A 17,064-nucleotide genomic window follows, 5' to 3' on the forward strand; every position below is an offset into this window, starting at 1 on the left:
CGAATATCACGAACTACTTGGGCCTTCTGAGAAGTGACTCATGTTTCCAACACTCCCATATGCAAGAGTTCAGTAAATGTTCGCTTTAGCACTGGTGTATGTAAAGAAAATGTCATTAGCGACATCTGCTTCAAGGTCTTCCGCATTTGGCACATTAGCCTGCCACATGCATTCTTGATAACAACATAAGTGGAAGGCTGTGAAGGAAAAAACTGACTGTACATCAGAGCGTACATTTTGCTACCAAACTGATTCATTCTGTATCCATGTCAGGCTTCAGAGAAATAATTTAAATACTAAATTTCGAAAACACACTGAGCTTTCAAGGTAGTGTTACAACAGTATATAGACTGTAACAGAAGAGATGCACTCATTATATCACCTGTGACAGTTTGGGACCGCTCTCGCTCCTTTGAACCCTCAGACATCACGTCAGACACCATATAAAAAATCCAATAATTATTTATTACAATAATAATGTGCACAAAGCACCCTCCACTCCACAATACTCAATAAACAATACAATTCTCTATAATCAAATCACAATCCTCCAATCTCCCAGACGCTTAGCTACCTTGCCTCCCAACTCAGCTCATCTGTCTGGGATCTCCCACAGTCCTTTATAGTCCTCGACCCAGAAGTGCTTCTGAGCCCTCAGTCCATGTGATTATCCAGCACTTCCGGGTCAGGTAAAACTTCTCTTTTTCTTCAGCCCAGAAGTATATCATTTCTTCCATTCCCATGACTTGGAAATACTTCTGGGCTATACGGAAAATATAAATCCCTGGGCCTCCCTACAGTGATTCCTGGCGGCCACGATGGTATCCAGCAGGGCTGTGCACTATAACTCCACTGTCCATGATTTTCTGCTGGCATTCAGGGCACCTCTATGCTGCAAGGAGGGCTCCATCTGGCGGCCTGGGGGTATTGGCCGGGATGAATGGCCGGCCATATCTCACACACCCCATAATCAGAATACTTCCAAGGAAGCCAAAACATTACAAAAAAAATTATTACCCTAGGCACATGTCCCAGCCATCTCCTCATCTGATGGTCATGAATGGTCATGAAAATAAAGAAAACACATTGAATGAGGAGGTGTGTCCAAACTTTTGGCCTGTACTATAGATTCCTCAACTTTCAAAACCCAGAATGAGAAAAGCCAAATGAAAACTCAAATGAAAATATTAAATAAAGTAAATGAATTAAATATACCCCATCATGCTTAAATAGAATATGACTTTTTCTTTGAATGTTTTCAACTCTTCTTTGACTGTCTAGTAGATTTTTTGTGTTTTGCAACACCAAAACAGCAAAAAGAGTGAGCAGGCCTCAAAATAAATAAAAACCAGACCAGGACTCGGAAGGAGACCTCATCCCAGGCAGCCTAGTCCCAAATGCAAATGTCAGGATTTACAGACTGCACAGGTCCAAAATGAGGCTTAGACTTTTAAAATTCAAAATGTTCCAAAATGTCGATCGGGGGAGAGCAATATTACTGGGTTGTGACCAAAAGTCCAGTCGATCAAGCACCAAAATCAAAAAATGAGAATCAAAGTAAAAAAAATGACAGGAAAAAAGGTTTTTAACAAATTACTGCAGATACAAAGATAATTCTTTTTGTTTTGAACCACAAAAAGTTTGGGTATTACCTGCAACCTCTGATAGATATGTTATAAATAGCAACATTTTATCCCATTTGATGTCACGGGCTGCGCACATTCAGATCATCACCTGGACAACACATAAACAAATGGGTGTTCCCATTAGAAAAAGCACAATGGCAATGAAACGGTAAAAAATAAATACAAAAACTGTTACACAAAATCATACCCAGAAAACAACACTGCATATAAATTCCTCGAATTCAAAAAATGAATAGGAAATAATAAGGAATAACAGCATAAAAGGGCTTAAATAAATTGAAGACAAGATACCAATATACAGTAACACCAATGACTCTCTACTGGAGCCAAGCTCTCAGCCAGAAGAAACAGCAATGATGTTGTGGTGGACCTGCCTCTTGGGGTTCCCCCATAAAACATAAGTGATGTAGCAAAGAAACAAATACAATATATTATACATAATAAGGAAGATCACAGGATGTACACAATATACACATACTAAATAATATTTAAATAAAGCAATATTAAACATCAAAATTACAAAATGACAAAAAATACAAAATATGTTTCCAGAAACAATACAAATGACCAAACAAAAGGAAAACATACTTGAGCCAATCAACTTCAGTTCACTCAGGAATTTGTGGTCCTACTCCATTTTGTTTTTAGCTTTTGCCTCTTGGTCATTTTCTATTATAAGCTTGCAAAATTTTATGTCTAGACTGTGTTTAAAACTTCTAATATTTACAAATATTCCAAGCTGCAATATTAACAATGTCTCTATTGCAGGCCAATACAAATATGGCCACTCTCCCTGAGTGTTTGTTTAAAAAGCTTTGTGAAAGAAACATACATTACATTCTGATGTAAGGTGGATCAAGCAATGGGCTTTATTCTGAGCAACATAAAGTTATAGTCAACATAGCATGTTACCTGTGCTCTGGGAAGTCTCATAACACAATTTAAAATGTACCCATGATGCAAAAGAAGCATTCTACAGGGAAATATTTACAAGTGGCCAGCTAAGCTGGTCAAACCTGAATGAAGAATACTGAACCAAAGATTAATTTCAGTGAGCAGTTTGTGTGTATCTAATACTTTTAGGAACTGAATAAAAATCAATACATTTATGCTTTATCAGTATATTTGCAAATTCAATCCATCCATCCATCCATCCTCTTCCGCTTATCCGAGATCGGGTTGCGGGGGCAGCAGCTTGAGCAGAGATACCCAGACTTCCTTTTCCCCGGCCACTTCTACTAGCTCTTCCAGGTGATTCCAAAGGCGTTCCCAGGCCAGCCGGGAGACATAGTCCCTCCAGCGTGTCAAGGGTCTTCCCCGGGCCCTCCTCCCGGTTAGACATGCCTGGAACACCTCACCAGAGAGGCGTCCAGGAGGCATCCTGATCAGATGCCCGAGCCACCTCATCTGACTCCTCTCAATGCGCAGGAGCAGTGGCTCTACTGGCTGCGCCTAGAAATTCTGTCCATAAAAGTTATGAACAGAATCGGTGACAAAGGGCAGCTCTGGTGGAGTCCAACTCTCACTGGAAACGGGTTTGACTTACTGCCGACAATCCGGACCAAGCTCTGACACCTATCGTACAGGGACTGAACAGCCCTTATTAGCGGGTCCGGTACCCCATTCTCCTAGAGCACCCCCACAGGATTCCCCGAGGGACATGGCTGAACGCCTTTTCCAAGTCCACAAAACACATGTAGACTAGTTTGGCAAACTCCAATGCACCATCCAGGACCCTGCTATCGGTGTAGAGCTGGTCCACTGTTCCACAACCAGGACGAAAACCACACTGTTCCTCCCGAATCCGAGGTTCGACTCTCTGACGGACCCCTCTTTCCAGGACCCCCGAATAGACTTTTCCAGGAAGACTGAGGAGTGTGATCCCTCTGTAGTTGGAACACACCCTCCGGCCCCCCTTCTTAAAGAGGAGGACCACCATACCGGCCTGCCAATCCAGAGGCACTGTCGCTGATGTCCATGCGAAGGTGCAGAGGCATGTCAACCAAGATAGTCCTACAACATCCAGAGCCTTGAGGTACTCTGGGCATATCTCATCCACCCCTGGGGCACTGACACCAAGGGGTTTTTTGACCACCTCGGTGACCTCATTCCTGTTGGTACTATATTAAATCATGCATATGCTTATTAGCATGTAAAGTCATGGCAGTTAGTTCTCTTTAAACTTTGCTTTTTATCAGGAGGACATTTGAATTTTGCAAACAATGAAGAAAACGTCTGCTTTACTAAAGAATATTTACTATACCTACTTATCATTCTCAAACCTGCTTAGTCCAATTTAAAGTTGCATGCAACAAAAATAAAAGAGAGTGTCTGGTATGTAGACTTCGGACAAGCCTAACAATTATGAACAGCATCTCGTCAGAGGGTCACCCTCTGAATTCCTCCTAGGTATGTTGCCCCACTGCCGCTAACTGAGTTGTCTTCGTTTTCCTCCACAGTACTAAGAAACTGCCCACTGCCAGCAACTGACTCTGCCTCTTCTGGTCGCAGGGCCATAAAAGCATGACATCCTAGAAGGACGTATCGTTTCACGATCAAGCTCCTCTATAACTTGAATTAAATTTGTGTGTTATTTTGCCTTGTATTAACTGGAGGCTTTTGTTTTTGTTCCATTTTGACCCCATCGAGCGTTTCTTTTTTCATTTTTTTTCTGTTGATGTAAACAGGGACAGCCAGGTTTGTGCTCTACCATTTATTTATTCAAGACTGCCATTTCCTCAGACAACCACAATAGTGAAGAGCAAAACAATTCACTCAAAAATCTGTATACGGCAAAATGTTTGGTTTCACTTGACCAAAAAAATCACAAGATAAATAGTGATTCACAGCTAGAGAAATGCATGCCATTACCACATGTACAGTACTTTCTTCTTATCTGCAGCCTTCTTTTCTGTGATGCAGAGTGTGGAAAGGGGGGACACAAATAGAGAGCACATACCTTCAACCAGGGAAGAGACAATTCTTCTCTTCTAATTCACTGACTTAGGTCCATGTCCACCATTGAGCTTCCAGATGGATCCAGACAACGATCAGTTTACAGAGCTGGGAAAGTGATCATAGATGATGTTCCCTCTGACCCAGAATGAGTAGCGTGAGGCAGGACCTGCAGCGTGAATGTGCAGACAGGCATTGCAGGAGACAGGTAAGATTTTGTGAAGCTACATGGAAGATCACAGAAGTGGTAGAAGCATCTGAGGGCAATTGAGGAAGAGTACAGACATAGAATACCCCTAAGGTAGCAATATTCCTTTGTTTCCACCCAAAACAACTTTAAAACACTTTAGTGATTTTTAGTGTTTCACAATTGCAAAATATCTTATGTATATCTTAAAAACAATCACCACTTCCTAAAATAACACCGTCTATGATCATTTCATTTGATCAATATTAACATTCACAACAGTCTTAACTCATACGTCCATTACTCCTGTGAGGACGCTTTGTTCAAGTTTTAGTCCTTGAAATAATACCCACAAATCTTGAGGAGGTTTCTTACCATAGCTGCAATCTTTTAACACTTCCAAAGTTTTAGCAGCTCAGCGTAACAGTGTGCTTGATGTGACGTGGTATGCAAATGATCTCAATATGTCATGCATCGACCTGCGGGGCAGTATTCCAAAATATTTTGAAAGTAGCCCTAAGATTATTCAGAGGATGGAACAATCTGGCACTGGAGTAAGGCAGTCAGTGTGACTTTATTGGCTAAGCTGATTCAGTTTTCACCTCCAACTTGAATATTGTGGAGAGGTCTGGATGTATTGTTACAATCGTTTTGCCTTGGAACTGTATGTTCTTCTCTATTCATTCCAAAATATATGCATCAGGCACTGACACGTTTGACAAAGGAGAGAGCCTAAAGCAAAATGAATTCACCAAAGTGAAGTAACTGTCATTTTACACATGTGTGGTGCTGATGAACAAAGGCAGAAATGCACCCTGTATCCTTGTAGTGTGCAACTTCATAATGAGATGTTGATGGGAAACCTTAGCAAAAGCTCTCTTAAATTTGAGATTGACAATATAATGTACCCTTGTGTTATCAATTGTTTTGTTGCCTCCTAATAGAAATGAAGAAAATCAGTGAAGCAGCAACATTCTGTGTATTTGCAGCTTAAATTATTTACCTTTCAGGCACTCAGGCTCGATTAGCAGTTAAATATAGCACATATACTTATGTGCAGCAGTGTTCACAACAGGTTTACAGACGTGAATGGATAAAACAGTAAAAATCCACGCAGCATTAAAAAGTCATGAGGAAGGCATAGCCAAATTTAGCTCACAACCGTTGATGATGCTAGACATATTTCTTTCTCATTAGTTTGAAGCATTGGCATTAGGAATGTGAAAGGCAAAACAGAAACAATCCCAATGAGCAGCCACTCTCTGTGTGGGATTAAGAACTTGTTTCCACCTGACCTAAACCCTGCTTATCAGCCATTTGCAGCTTAATTGCATAACCCTCCCAAGATGAGTGCCCTCATTCGTCTAACTGAAATAGACTGTGATGGGTGATTATACGTTTGAAATCGGTCCAAATCTTTAAGGCTATTGGCATTTCTAAGCAAGAGAGTAAAACAATTCTTTTTTTACACAACAATACAAACGACTAAAAAGAAAAAGTCCTAGCATTAGTGAAATATTAACTCATGGATTTTGAATCTTGACTTGAACTGATAGTAAAGTTACATCTGTCACACCTTTGTTATCACCAGTGGTAAGATTTATTAAATTATGGGAGCTACTTTATATTATTGATAGTTATGCCCTTATGGAGTTGAAAGAGGGTGTACTTACTCTTTCACAGCACTGTGCCTTTTCTAAATGTTGTATTGAAAGTAGGAGAAGAAAAGGTAATCAGATAAGTTTTCTTAGAAAACCTCTTTGTAGGAGTGAATGATAAAGTGCTTGATCCAGGATACCGGATGGAACTCTTCTTGTGGAGATCAATAAAATTTTTGACCACTTTGACTAAAAATCAGTAGAACATGTTGTTTAAATGTAAAACATGTCCCATCAAAATATGTGCAAACCTATTCATGTAAAAGGAAATGGGTAACACTGGACAATACATTTTTTTTCAAATGTTTTGTTTCTGGAAAAATGCCTGGAGATTATGGCAGACAACTTCTCCCTGAACACAAAAATAATGTGAATAGTGAACATATCACACAGGAGTCTGGAGATGCACGACATTAACTTTTATTGAATTTAGTGTGTTTAATTGCTTAATGATGCTGATACCTTGCATTAATTCAATTGTGCTAAATGTTTTGTTTTTGGTTTTCATTTGTACTTAAATTCTTATGCTTCTTGTTTTAGTGTACCACAATGGTTACCCAGCATTGAGGGATTCCTCTTGCCTTGATATGACCTTTTCATCATTTGTATGTTCTAGCAACAGGCCCGGTGTTAGGTATTATAGGGCCCTAGGCGAAAGAGGGGTCCAGGGGCCCCTGAGGGGGGTGGAGCCCCCCTGGAAGCTCTGCGAAATGCGTGAAAATTAGACCAAGGAGACGTTTTCTTGTAACGTTATGAGGTCATCACCCTGCGTCCCTTTTTCGCCCGTTCGACCCATAGAGATCTTGACTCAAACCACTCCGCTTTTATAGACAGCCGCCCACACGGACATGCCCCGCTGGCCCACGTGATTTAAACATGCGAGGGGAGGGGCGAGCCGGGGGCCTGGCCGCGGTCGATCCGGGGTCCCCCCGGACACCGGGGCCCTAGGCGGTCGCCTACTTCGCCTATGCCTAAGGCCGGGCCTGCTAGCGAAACCTGTCACCATGTTTGTTGCTGACGGCACCAAGATTATCAAGGAAGACATCCAAGTGTAAATGCAGAACGTGAATCTTCAGTGACATGTTGTATTTCATGGTTTTATACAGGTATGCTTGACGTATGTTGTCAACCAGCTGGATGCAGTTTGGTCCATTGCAGTTGCGAAAAAAATTTCAACAACACCCTTGAATGCCTTCCATCCATTTCACCTGGCCCTGATAGCAGATCTTCAAACAACTTGTCACTGATGATGTGTCTGATTTGTGGACCAACAAAAATGCTTTCCTTAATCTTGGCATCAGGTATTTGTGGAAACACCTGACTGAAAATGCCAAAATTCTCACTTTCTTTGCTTTCATGACATTTTCTGTCAGTCCGGGTATTTCATGTAAAGGAAGCAAAAATATTTTTTCAGGGTCAACAAGTGGCTTGTGCTCCAAGTGGCCTGTTCTTTTTATTGTAATGAGAGTCTTTAGCACAGCTATCCCTACACTTATGGTCAATAGACAGCTTCTTTTCCTCACTGAGTTGGTTTTAAAAGGCAACTGCAATAACAACATTGAGCAAGAAGGTGGCATCAATTGGGGGTCAGGTCAGAGATATTCCTAAGAACAGGGATCTTGATGCTACAAAGGATGCAAACAAATATGTGAATTCTCTGGTCTTTCCTGTGGGGTTTTCCTGTCATTCCATGTGCATATCCATAGACAAATGATAGATAGATAGATAGATAGATAGATAGATAGATAGATAGATAGATAGATAGATAGATAGATAGATAGATAGATAGATAGATAGATAGATAGATAATCTCAATGCCCAGGTGCTTCAAGGCCATCTAGGAAATATAATCCCTCCATTGTGTTGTCAGTTTATCTCCCAGGTCTTCATCTATGAGGATGTAATTGTTAAACCACCAATAGGTCAAGAGGTGTCCAAACTACTTCAGAATTATATTCAGGGATATTTTATGTGAGTCAAAATCTTGGTTTTATCTCTTCTCTAAAGGTTGACACAAACTTTTACAGCATAGTGCCCCATTATTTCACAGGAACATTAGATTCCACATACAGAGCACAGGGAAAGCATCCTCTGATAACCTCACCAACACCTCTTCCAGCAGCAATCCAAGGTTTTCTTAGATGATCTCCCATCCAAGTGCTTAGCTTCAGGCAGACTACCTGTTCTGAAGTGCAAGTGGTATGTGCTTCTGTATAGATAGATAGATAGATAGATAGATAGATAGATAGATAGATAGATAGATAGATAGATAGATAGATAGATAGATAGATAGATAGATAGATAGATAGATATCACATGGGCTGGACCGGTATTGTTGCCAGCAGAGGGGATGGCTCCTTATCCGGATGGGAGGCTCCTAGAAGGCAGACAGGCATCCAAACCAGAGAAGAGAGAGGAACCAGAGCAGAAGAGATGGCCAAAACAGAGGGGCAGACAGCCCACCACAAGTGGAAGAGGTTGCTGGGGGCTTTCTGTTGCCCTAAGACGCTAGATGTCCTCTGACACTAGAAGGCAGCAGCCCTCCATGAAGGCACCCAATTGGGAACCAGCAGGGAATGCTGGGTAGATGTAGTTCTGCTGGTGACCATGGGTGACGCAAAGGGCAATGTAAGGAGATGCGCTCCTCAATTTATGGGACTTTTGTGTAATCCAGAAGTACTTCCATCGGGCAATCGCCCTGGCAATGGAAGTACTCCCAAGTTCATTATAAAAGGGACTGCACTCCCTTATCCAGGCGAGTTGAAGCTGGGAGGATGTGATGCAGCACTCAACTGGAAGAGGGCAGTGCGATGATAAAAGGAGAGAAAACTTGTGTGTTTGTGCTTGTGCAACTTTGTGGAGGAATCGTTGAATAAATCTTCCATTATTTGAACCCAGGACTTGGTGTGATCAAGTTTAGGGGTTTTGGGTTTGCTGATGCCCCGGGCTCCATCACAAGATAGATAATTCAATTTTCTTCCTCATACGAGTACATCCACTACTAATAAAACTGTAGGTATTTAACTTAATTTTATAAAATGCATGTTTAATGTTCGATTTCTGTAGTGATTATACTTACGTTATCACTGAGCACTAATCTTGATGTCTCAATTGTGGAAAAAACTGCCTTGGGCGTAAAACAGAAAATGTTTTCAATTTTTAAACAGTGAAAAGCAGCTTCTCACATAGGTAACTTTTAATATTCTTATAAATTATTAAATCTGGATTTAGATTTTAAATTAAAAGTATGAACATGCCAAAGTAAGCATGAATAAATAATAATACACAATGAATAAATGCTCTATTTCTCCCACTCCTCTTTCAGTTTCCTCAGCAATAATCCAACCGTACCTTTCAACATTTGTTTTCAGTTAGTATGATATAAGCATGCATGATAAAAAATTACTCATATAAAGTATTTGACAACATTTACAGCTCCCATGATAATTTCATTCCTTTTGTCCTTTTGCCCAGTCGCTCCCATTTACTGTATGCAAGCTTCACGGCGTTTATGAAAAGACATGGTGATGTGATATTCCCTAGCAACTATGCAGAGCTGTATGAACAGACTCAGATCTTGTCAGCAAAAGCCAACACAGAGCACCTCAGTACTGGGGCCATAATTGTTATCTAACTTGTGATATCTATTTGTGTTTTAACATACTGTGAGCTTGCTAAAGCTAAAAATAACTGAGATTTTACAGGTTCTAATGCAGTTGCATCTACAGTACTTAGACAAACATTTTTCACTGACAAGGAACATTTTGACTGTAGTACTATATTCAGGAGCAAGCCAGCAAAGGTTGAATTAACACTCTTCGTCTCTATAGATTTCATCTTAAAGTGTTTACCTCTTTGTTTCTTTGACAATCACATGAAAATGGCTGAATCAATTTTTATGAAATTCTGTATGTCTATAGTCGTTGGTCCAACTTCAGATACAGGCTATATGGCTTTTTGGGGAAAAGGATTGTACTGGAGGATACAACCAAGAAAACTCTATCAGCGAGGGTGTTACAATTCCCATCAGCCAGCAGAATCGCACTGGGGCTGGTGGGAGGACACTGTTATCAGAATATACAAAATGTTCTGCTGGCCAAAGTGAAATTTCATCTAAGACTACGACTACAGTATTTTCTTCTCTTCTGATTTGTATATAGTTTTATTGTCATGCTGGATTACGGTTGTAAGTCTCATCATGTGCTGTGTTTATCCATGATAAATTTCCAAAAGACAAATTTGACCTGTTTGTTTTCATCAAGATCCTTTTCTGTGAAATATACTGGTCCAAAAGGCTGGTCAGACATGCAGATAGGAATTTCATTACATTGTGTATAAGTGACAGTAACTCTGAAGTGAACTGATGAGGCTACATTTTTATTGTTTTTTTTTTTAAATTTGATCCATGAAACCCATATGAAAAAAAGGAAATACAAAATGATCAGTTATTTGAAAAATATTTAATCAAGGAAACAACAGAGATGTTTATTAACTATCATGACATCTGCTTTCTGGTTTAGGTGAGCTCAGATCAGTGTTTTGTCAAAATCTGCCTATTCCTTGATTTCTGCTAACTCTTCCATTAGCTACAGATAATGCAAGACATTTAAGATTTCATGAAACACTGCAGTAGAGATTAGCCATGATGAAAGAGAATGAACTGCGATTTTTAGAACATGCTGAGGTCTTGTTCATAGCACAGTAAAACAGGAGCAACGTTAATAATTCATTAGTTTACTATTTCTAGATTACAGACATTTATTCAAGTCCCTTTTATGATGATGTACTTAAACTTTTAGGCTTTGGTGCTAATACATCATTGTGAGTTGTGGCAGTTTTAAATAATTGCTGAATGAGTCATCTTTGAATCACCTTTATAAGATTTTCAGATACCATCACTGGTGCTGCCTCCTGTAATAATATGGAGACCTGCAGTGATGTCTCTGAACTGCAGTCCTCCAGGGCCCCAGCTGATAGATTCCATTATTCAGCAAGTTATCCAGTTTAAACATGTAGGAAGACCTTACATCAATTATGGGATCCAATCGTACACAAAAAGAACTAATTCTCAGTTCATGACAGCAGAGAAAGTGGTAGTTATCAGAGAGGTAGTGTTTGACACCTTTCTTTAACCCATTATAAAAATATACCCTGGCAATGGCTTGGGTACTTGCCTAGTATAATCCTAACATGCTGAATTCACAAAAGAATTCAAAGGGAGTCAGCACTTGACAAAATTAACGCACATCACATTAAGATTGGGTGGTATGATGACACAGAGCTGCTGCCTCAAGGATTCAGTGTCTTGGGTTTACTCATTAACTGTCTCTGTGGAGGTTACACAGTTTTCCCATGCCTGCATGGATATTACTCCCAAATTGCAATGATTCAGTGTCCCAGTTTGAGTTTGGAGTGTGTTCAAGTGGATCCTGTGAAGGTTTCATATCCCATCCAGGGGCTGGTTTTTCGCTTGACTCAATACTGCCTAGATAGATTCTGGCCTCCCCACATCCCTGAAGTGGTTTAAGTGGTGTGTAGGAGGGTACTATAGCCAACAGGGAATGTTATCAGATCACAATGGTAGAAAAACAGCAGGCTCTGGAATATTGTACCATTAAGGTAGGCCCTACAAAGTGTGGTGGCCTGAAAAGAGGATTGAAAAAGGGATAGAGGCAAGAAAATATCCAAATCACTGAATATCCCTTGGAGTGCAGTTGTATCAGCTGTGGACACCAGAGGTTGCTCCAGTTCCCACAAACAGACAATGACACAAGTTCAGAACCGCATAAAGGGTTTTTATTCAGGTGTGGGAAACTCTTCCTAATAGTTCATTGCACTGTGTATAAGTGACAGTAACTCTGTAGTGAACTGATGAGGCTACATTTTTATCGTTTTTTTTTTATTTGTTCCATGAAACCCATATGAAAAAAAGGAAATACAAAATGATCAGTTATTTGAAAAATATTTAATCAAGGAAACAACAGAGATGTTTATTAACTATCATGACATCTGCTTTCTGGTTTAGGTGAGCTCAAATCAGTGTTGTGTCAAAATCTGCCTATTCCTTGATTTCTGCTAACTCTTCCATTAGCTACAGATAATGCAAGACATTTAAGGTATCATGAAACACTACAGTAGAGATTAGCCATGATAAAAGAGAATGAACTGCGATTTTTAGAACATGCTGAGGTGCTGTTCATAGTATAGTAAAACAGGAGCAACGTTAATAATTCGTTAGTTTACTATTTCTAGATTACAGACATTTATTCAAGTCCCTTTTATGATGATGTACTTATACTACTCTTCCTAATAGTTTCCCACCTGCAATGCACAGTACAGTGAATAAGCACAGTAATAAAGCATGCAACACTTTGTCTTTGGCTTTCTTTTTCTGTCTCTTACTCTTCCTCTGTCCACCTCCATTCCTCCTCCAACAAGCTTTCTCCTCCAACTCCTGACTCTGGCTCTTGAATCAGTGGCAGCAGGCTTCTTTTATCCTGTACCTGGGAGTACGTCTAGTGGCCTGTTAGCATGGTCTGGAAACACTTCCAGTAATCCGTAATCCGTAATCCCTGCAGCATCCCCTGGCAGCACCCCCCAGAACCCATGGGAATCCGTGGGGCTGCTGCATCCCCCTTGGGTGACCATGTAGCGATCCAGGGGAGATAATACCCTGTCAACGCTCTCTCCGCTAGGCGTCCCAGTCCAGCAAGGGTCCTGGCCATCCACCACACAGCCATTAAGAAATTAAAAGATCATGGCACAGCCCAGAACAGACCATCCACAAAATCTGTGTGATCATGAGAGAAGAGTAGTGAGAGATGCCACCAAGAGACCTCTAAAGTAGTCTATAATAACTCTGAAGCTACAGAAGCTGACATTAGAGAGATTGTGAAGAGAACGGGTGCTCAGCCAGTCATAGCTTTATGTGAAAGTGGCAAAGAGAATGTCATTGTTAAAAAAAACAGAATGCTAAGGAGAGAGAGAGCATTGTGTGAAACATGAGAAAGTGGGCCAGCCACCCCATGTGGTAGTCAGTGACCACGGCATGTGTAGACAGCCTGCCAGGCTAAGCTGACCTTGTCTTTTCGTTTATGCTTTGGATCAATCAATAGGGTCCTGGCCCTTCTTCTTAAAAGTTCAAAGATAATGAGAACAAGGTGCGAGCTAAGAGGAATAAAAGGCACGTGCCTGAACTATGAGGGAGCGTCACTAGCCAAAGAAGGTCAGTCACTTTCCTTATGAAGACACAGCAGCACATTCACAAGAAGCTACATACCAAAATCAGCTCCATGAGACATGGTCCCATTATGGTGAAGTTCCTATCTTTTCAACGATTATTATGTTTATTTTCTAAAATGTTCATAAAGTTTTCTTGGTACATTAATTTATTTAAAGTGAGCTGCTACTAGGTCACCCACAAAGCTGAACCAACACTTAACATGTCCTTGTTTCATTACAAGCCACCATCACAAACATACTCACATTCAGCCACAGCAGGCCAACTCAGACCAATGGCTTTTAAGGTAACCTGCACATCTATGACTGTGGGAAAAATCAAAATAAAAATGGAATCAGGAAGGCAGGGAATAATGCTGGAATGGTGAAGTGGTCCATTCCCACATACAGTGGATTCAAAAAGTGATCCTTTCATTCTCTGCACATTATATTGTACTGTAGATCTCATTTTAAATGAGTATAAATCCCATATTTTCCATTCACACTCAATAACCCATAATGACAAAGTGAAAAGGTTTTCAGAAAGGTTTGTAGATTTATTAAATACCATGAAATCTCTCATTCATGTATGCATTCTACAAAGTTTAGGGTCTGAATAATTATGTGAACGGGATATTTAAGTTTTTGATTTTCAGCAACATTTCTGAAAATATGTTTTTACATTGTTATTATGGGTTATTGAGTGTAGATTGATGGACAAAAATAACAAAAGTATCCATTTAAAATTAAATCTACAACACATTAAAGTCTGCAGAAAGTGAAGGGGTCTGAATACTTTCTGAATCTACTGTATGCCTTCCCCAATACCGCACTCAAAATAAATTATTGATTCAAGTTCAATTTTAGTTTGAGTGAAAGAGCCGATTACGGCCAACTGCAATTTTGTCAGATACACAGCATCAGGCTTTACTACACTATAAATTGAAATCATTCCTTTAGCACATACATAACTAAGAAAGTAACAACATATTTAAGGATGATGGTGCTCTCATTAGCATAGGATTAAAAAATATCTCTATATCCTCTTTATTTTTAAGTTTTCTCCCAAGGTGTAACTTGTCTCAAGAACTCAGGCTTCCTATTACATAACCACACTTCCATCATTAAAACCTTTTTGAAAAGCCTGAAATACTTTGCATATTGCAGTGTGCTCTTTGGCTTGACTTTAGTATTTATTTGTTCAGAAGCCTCAAAGGCATAAAAATACTTTAAAATTAGTAATTAGTAATGCGCAGGTTATTTCGCATCACTTCTATGGAGACAAAAGAACACCTATGAGTGCTGAAAGAATTAAAGTCCTTGGAAACCGCTTATGCAATAAAATCCATTTTTTTGTTTTTGTTCATGTATATTCATACTGAGGAATGATGACTTTTGTTGCCGGCAGATGACAGCTAATAATAGTGCTTAGTTGAACACGTATGACGCAAGTGCAACGAATAGAAGTTTGGTGTTTTACATAATACTCTGCAACACTTATAGCTGCATAGTCCAAGAAACTAGGAGATTCAAAGTTTGTGTCACAAGTAGTGTACGAAAAATCTTCCAATTCCAGAAGACTCCAGTGTGACAGAAATTCATTTCAGGAGAAACAAAAGTACAAATATGAATCTGCAACATTTTTAACTACAAGCAAAAGCTGCTATAAATCAATACAATTAATTGTACACTCACTGAGTAAATTGCTAGGAACACCTGTACACCTTCTTAGTCTAGCAATTATCTGATCAGTTAATCATGTGACAGCGGCACAATGTATATAAAATCATGCAGACAAAGGACAGGGGCTTCAGTTAATTTTCACATCAATCACCAGAATGGGGAAAAATGTGATCAGGCCGGCTGGTTTGAGTATTTCTGTAAGTGCTGATCTCCTTGGTTTTTCACACAACAGCTGTCTCCAGAGTGTACTTACAATGGCAAGAAAAACAAAAAATATCCAGTGAGCAGAAGTTCTGAGGGTAGAAACACCTTACTGATAAAAGCGGTCACCGGAGAATAGCCAGACTGCTTCGGAATGACAGAAAGGCTATGGTAGTTCAGAGAACCACTCTGTACAACTGTGATGAGCAGAAGAGCATCTCACAATACACAACACATCAACCCTTGAGGCAGATGGGCTACAATAGCTGAAGACTACGTCGGGTTCCACTCCTGTCAGCCAAAAACAGAAAGCTGAGGCTGCAGTGGGCACACACTCATCTCTGTCAGTGCTGTGGCGAAACAGGAGACACATTGAGTTAGAAGGTCTCACTTGCTATCTGTCAAGGAATTTTTTCAATTTTATGGTATTTAGTTTTTCTACTGTTTTTTTAACCCCTAAATACTGAAATATCAAAATGTCCTTTCTTAGTGGATACCTACTGCCCATGATGTACCATCCTGCCAAATCTCACCTTTCTAGCTAAATGGGAAGCAGTGCTTTTGTCGATGAGAGAGTGAGTGAGTCAGTCGGCCAGTCAACTTTGCATTAGATAGATACATAGATTAATAAGTGCATTATTATTACATAACTGGGTCACACCATCACCTGTGATGTCCTATTAGATCTCAGATACAAAACATAGATTTACAGTGCATCGGGAATAAATAAAGTTCTATCTATTTATCTATCTATCTATCTATCTATCTATATATCTATCTATCTATCTATCTATCTATTGTGGTGGACAGCAGGGGCTCCTGCCCTGCCGACACACCTGGAGGATGGAAGGACCGGGAGAGGGACAACACCACCCCCCACGACACAAGAGGGAAACTGCCCTGGTTTGCATCTGGGCCACAGGAATGGAGTTTAGAAGATCAACCCTGTCGCGGCCCGTGGCCACCACCAGGAAGTTGCTGCAGGAAGGCCATCATGGATCACCTGGAGCACATCTGGGTGAAGTATAAGAGAGGCTGCCTCACTCCATTCGAGGAGTCTGGAGGCAGAGGACAGAGCTTGTGAGGAGAGGAGTAGAGGCAGCAAAAGAATAGAGAAAATGAAGATAAGAGAAAAGAAAGAAGGAACTGTGAGCAATTTATAGCTGTTTAGTGCATTGTGCGATGCTGTAAAATCATAAAGGAAGTTAAACGTGTGTGATTTTGGACATCTGAGGTCTGTCTGTCTGTGTAAAAGGGCTGAACCTCCACACTATCTATCTATCTATCTATCTATCTATCTATCTATCTATCTATCTATCTATCTATCTATCTATCTTATATATTTGACTGTCACCATTACCCATGATGTCCTGTTAGATCACATTTGCACATACTATACGCTTTTTGCATTTGGAGTCCAGGCAAATTATACAACTTGTTCAGCTCCTTAGGCAAAAACTGGGCCATCACCCATGAGGTTTGGCATCCAACACCTTATGTACTTTACCAGTTATGA

The sequence above is a fragment of the Polypterus senegalus genome, chromosome 6 (assembly GCF_016835505.1).
Source record: "Polypterus senegalus isolate Bchr_013 chromosome 6, ASM1683550v1, whole genome shotgun sequence".
Taxonomy (NCBI): domain Eukaryota; kingdom Metazoa; phylum Chordata; class Cladistia; order Polypteriformes; family Polypteridae; genus Polypterus; species Polypterus senegalus.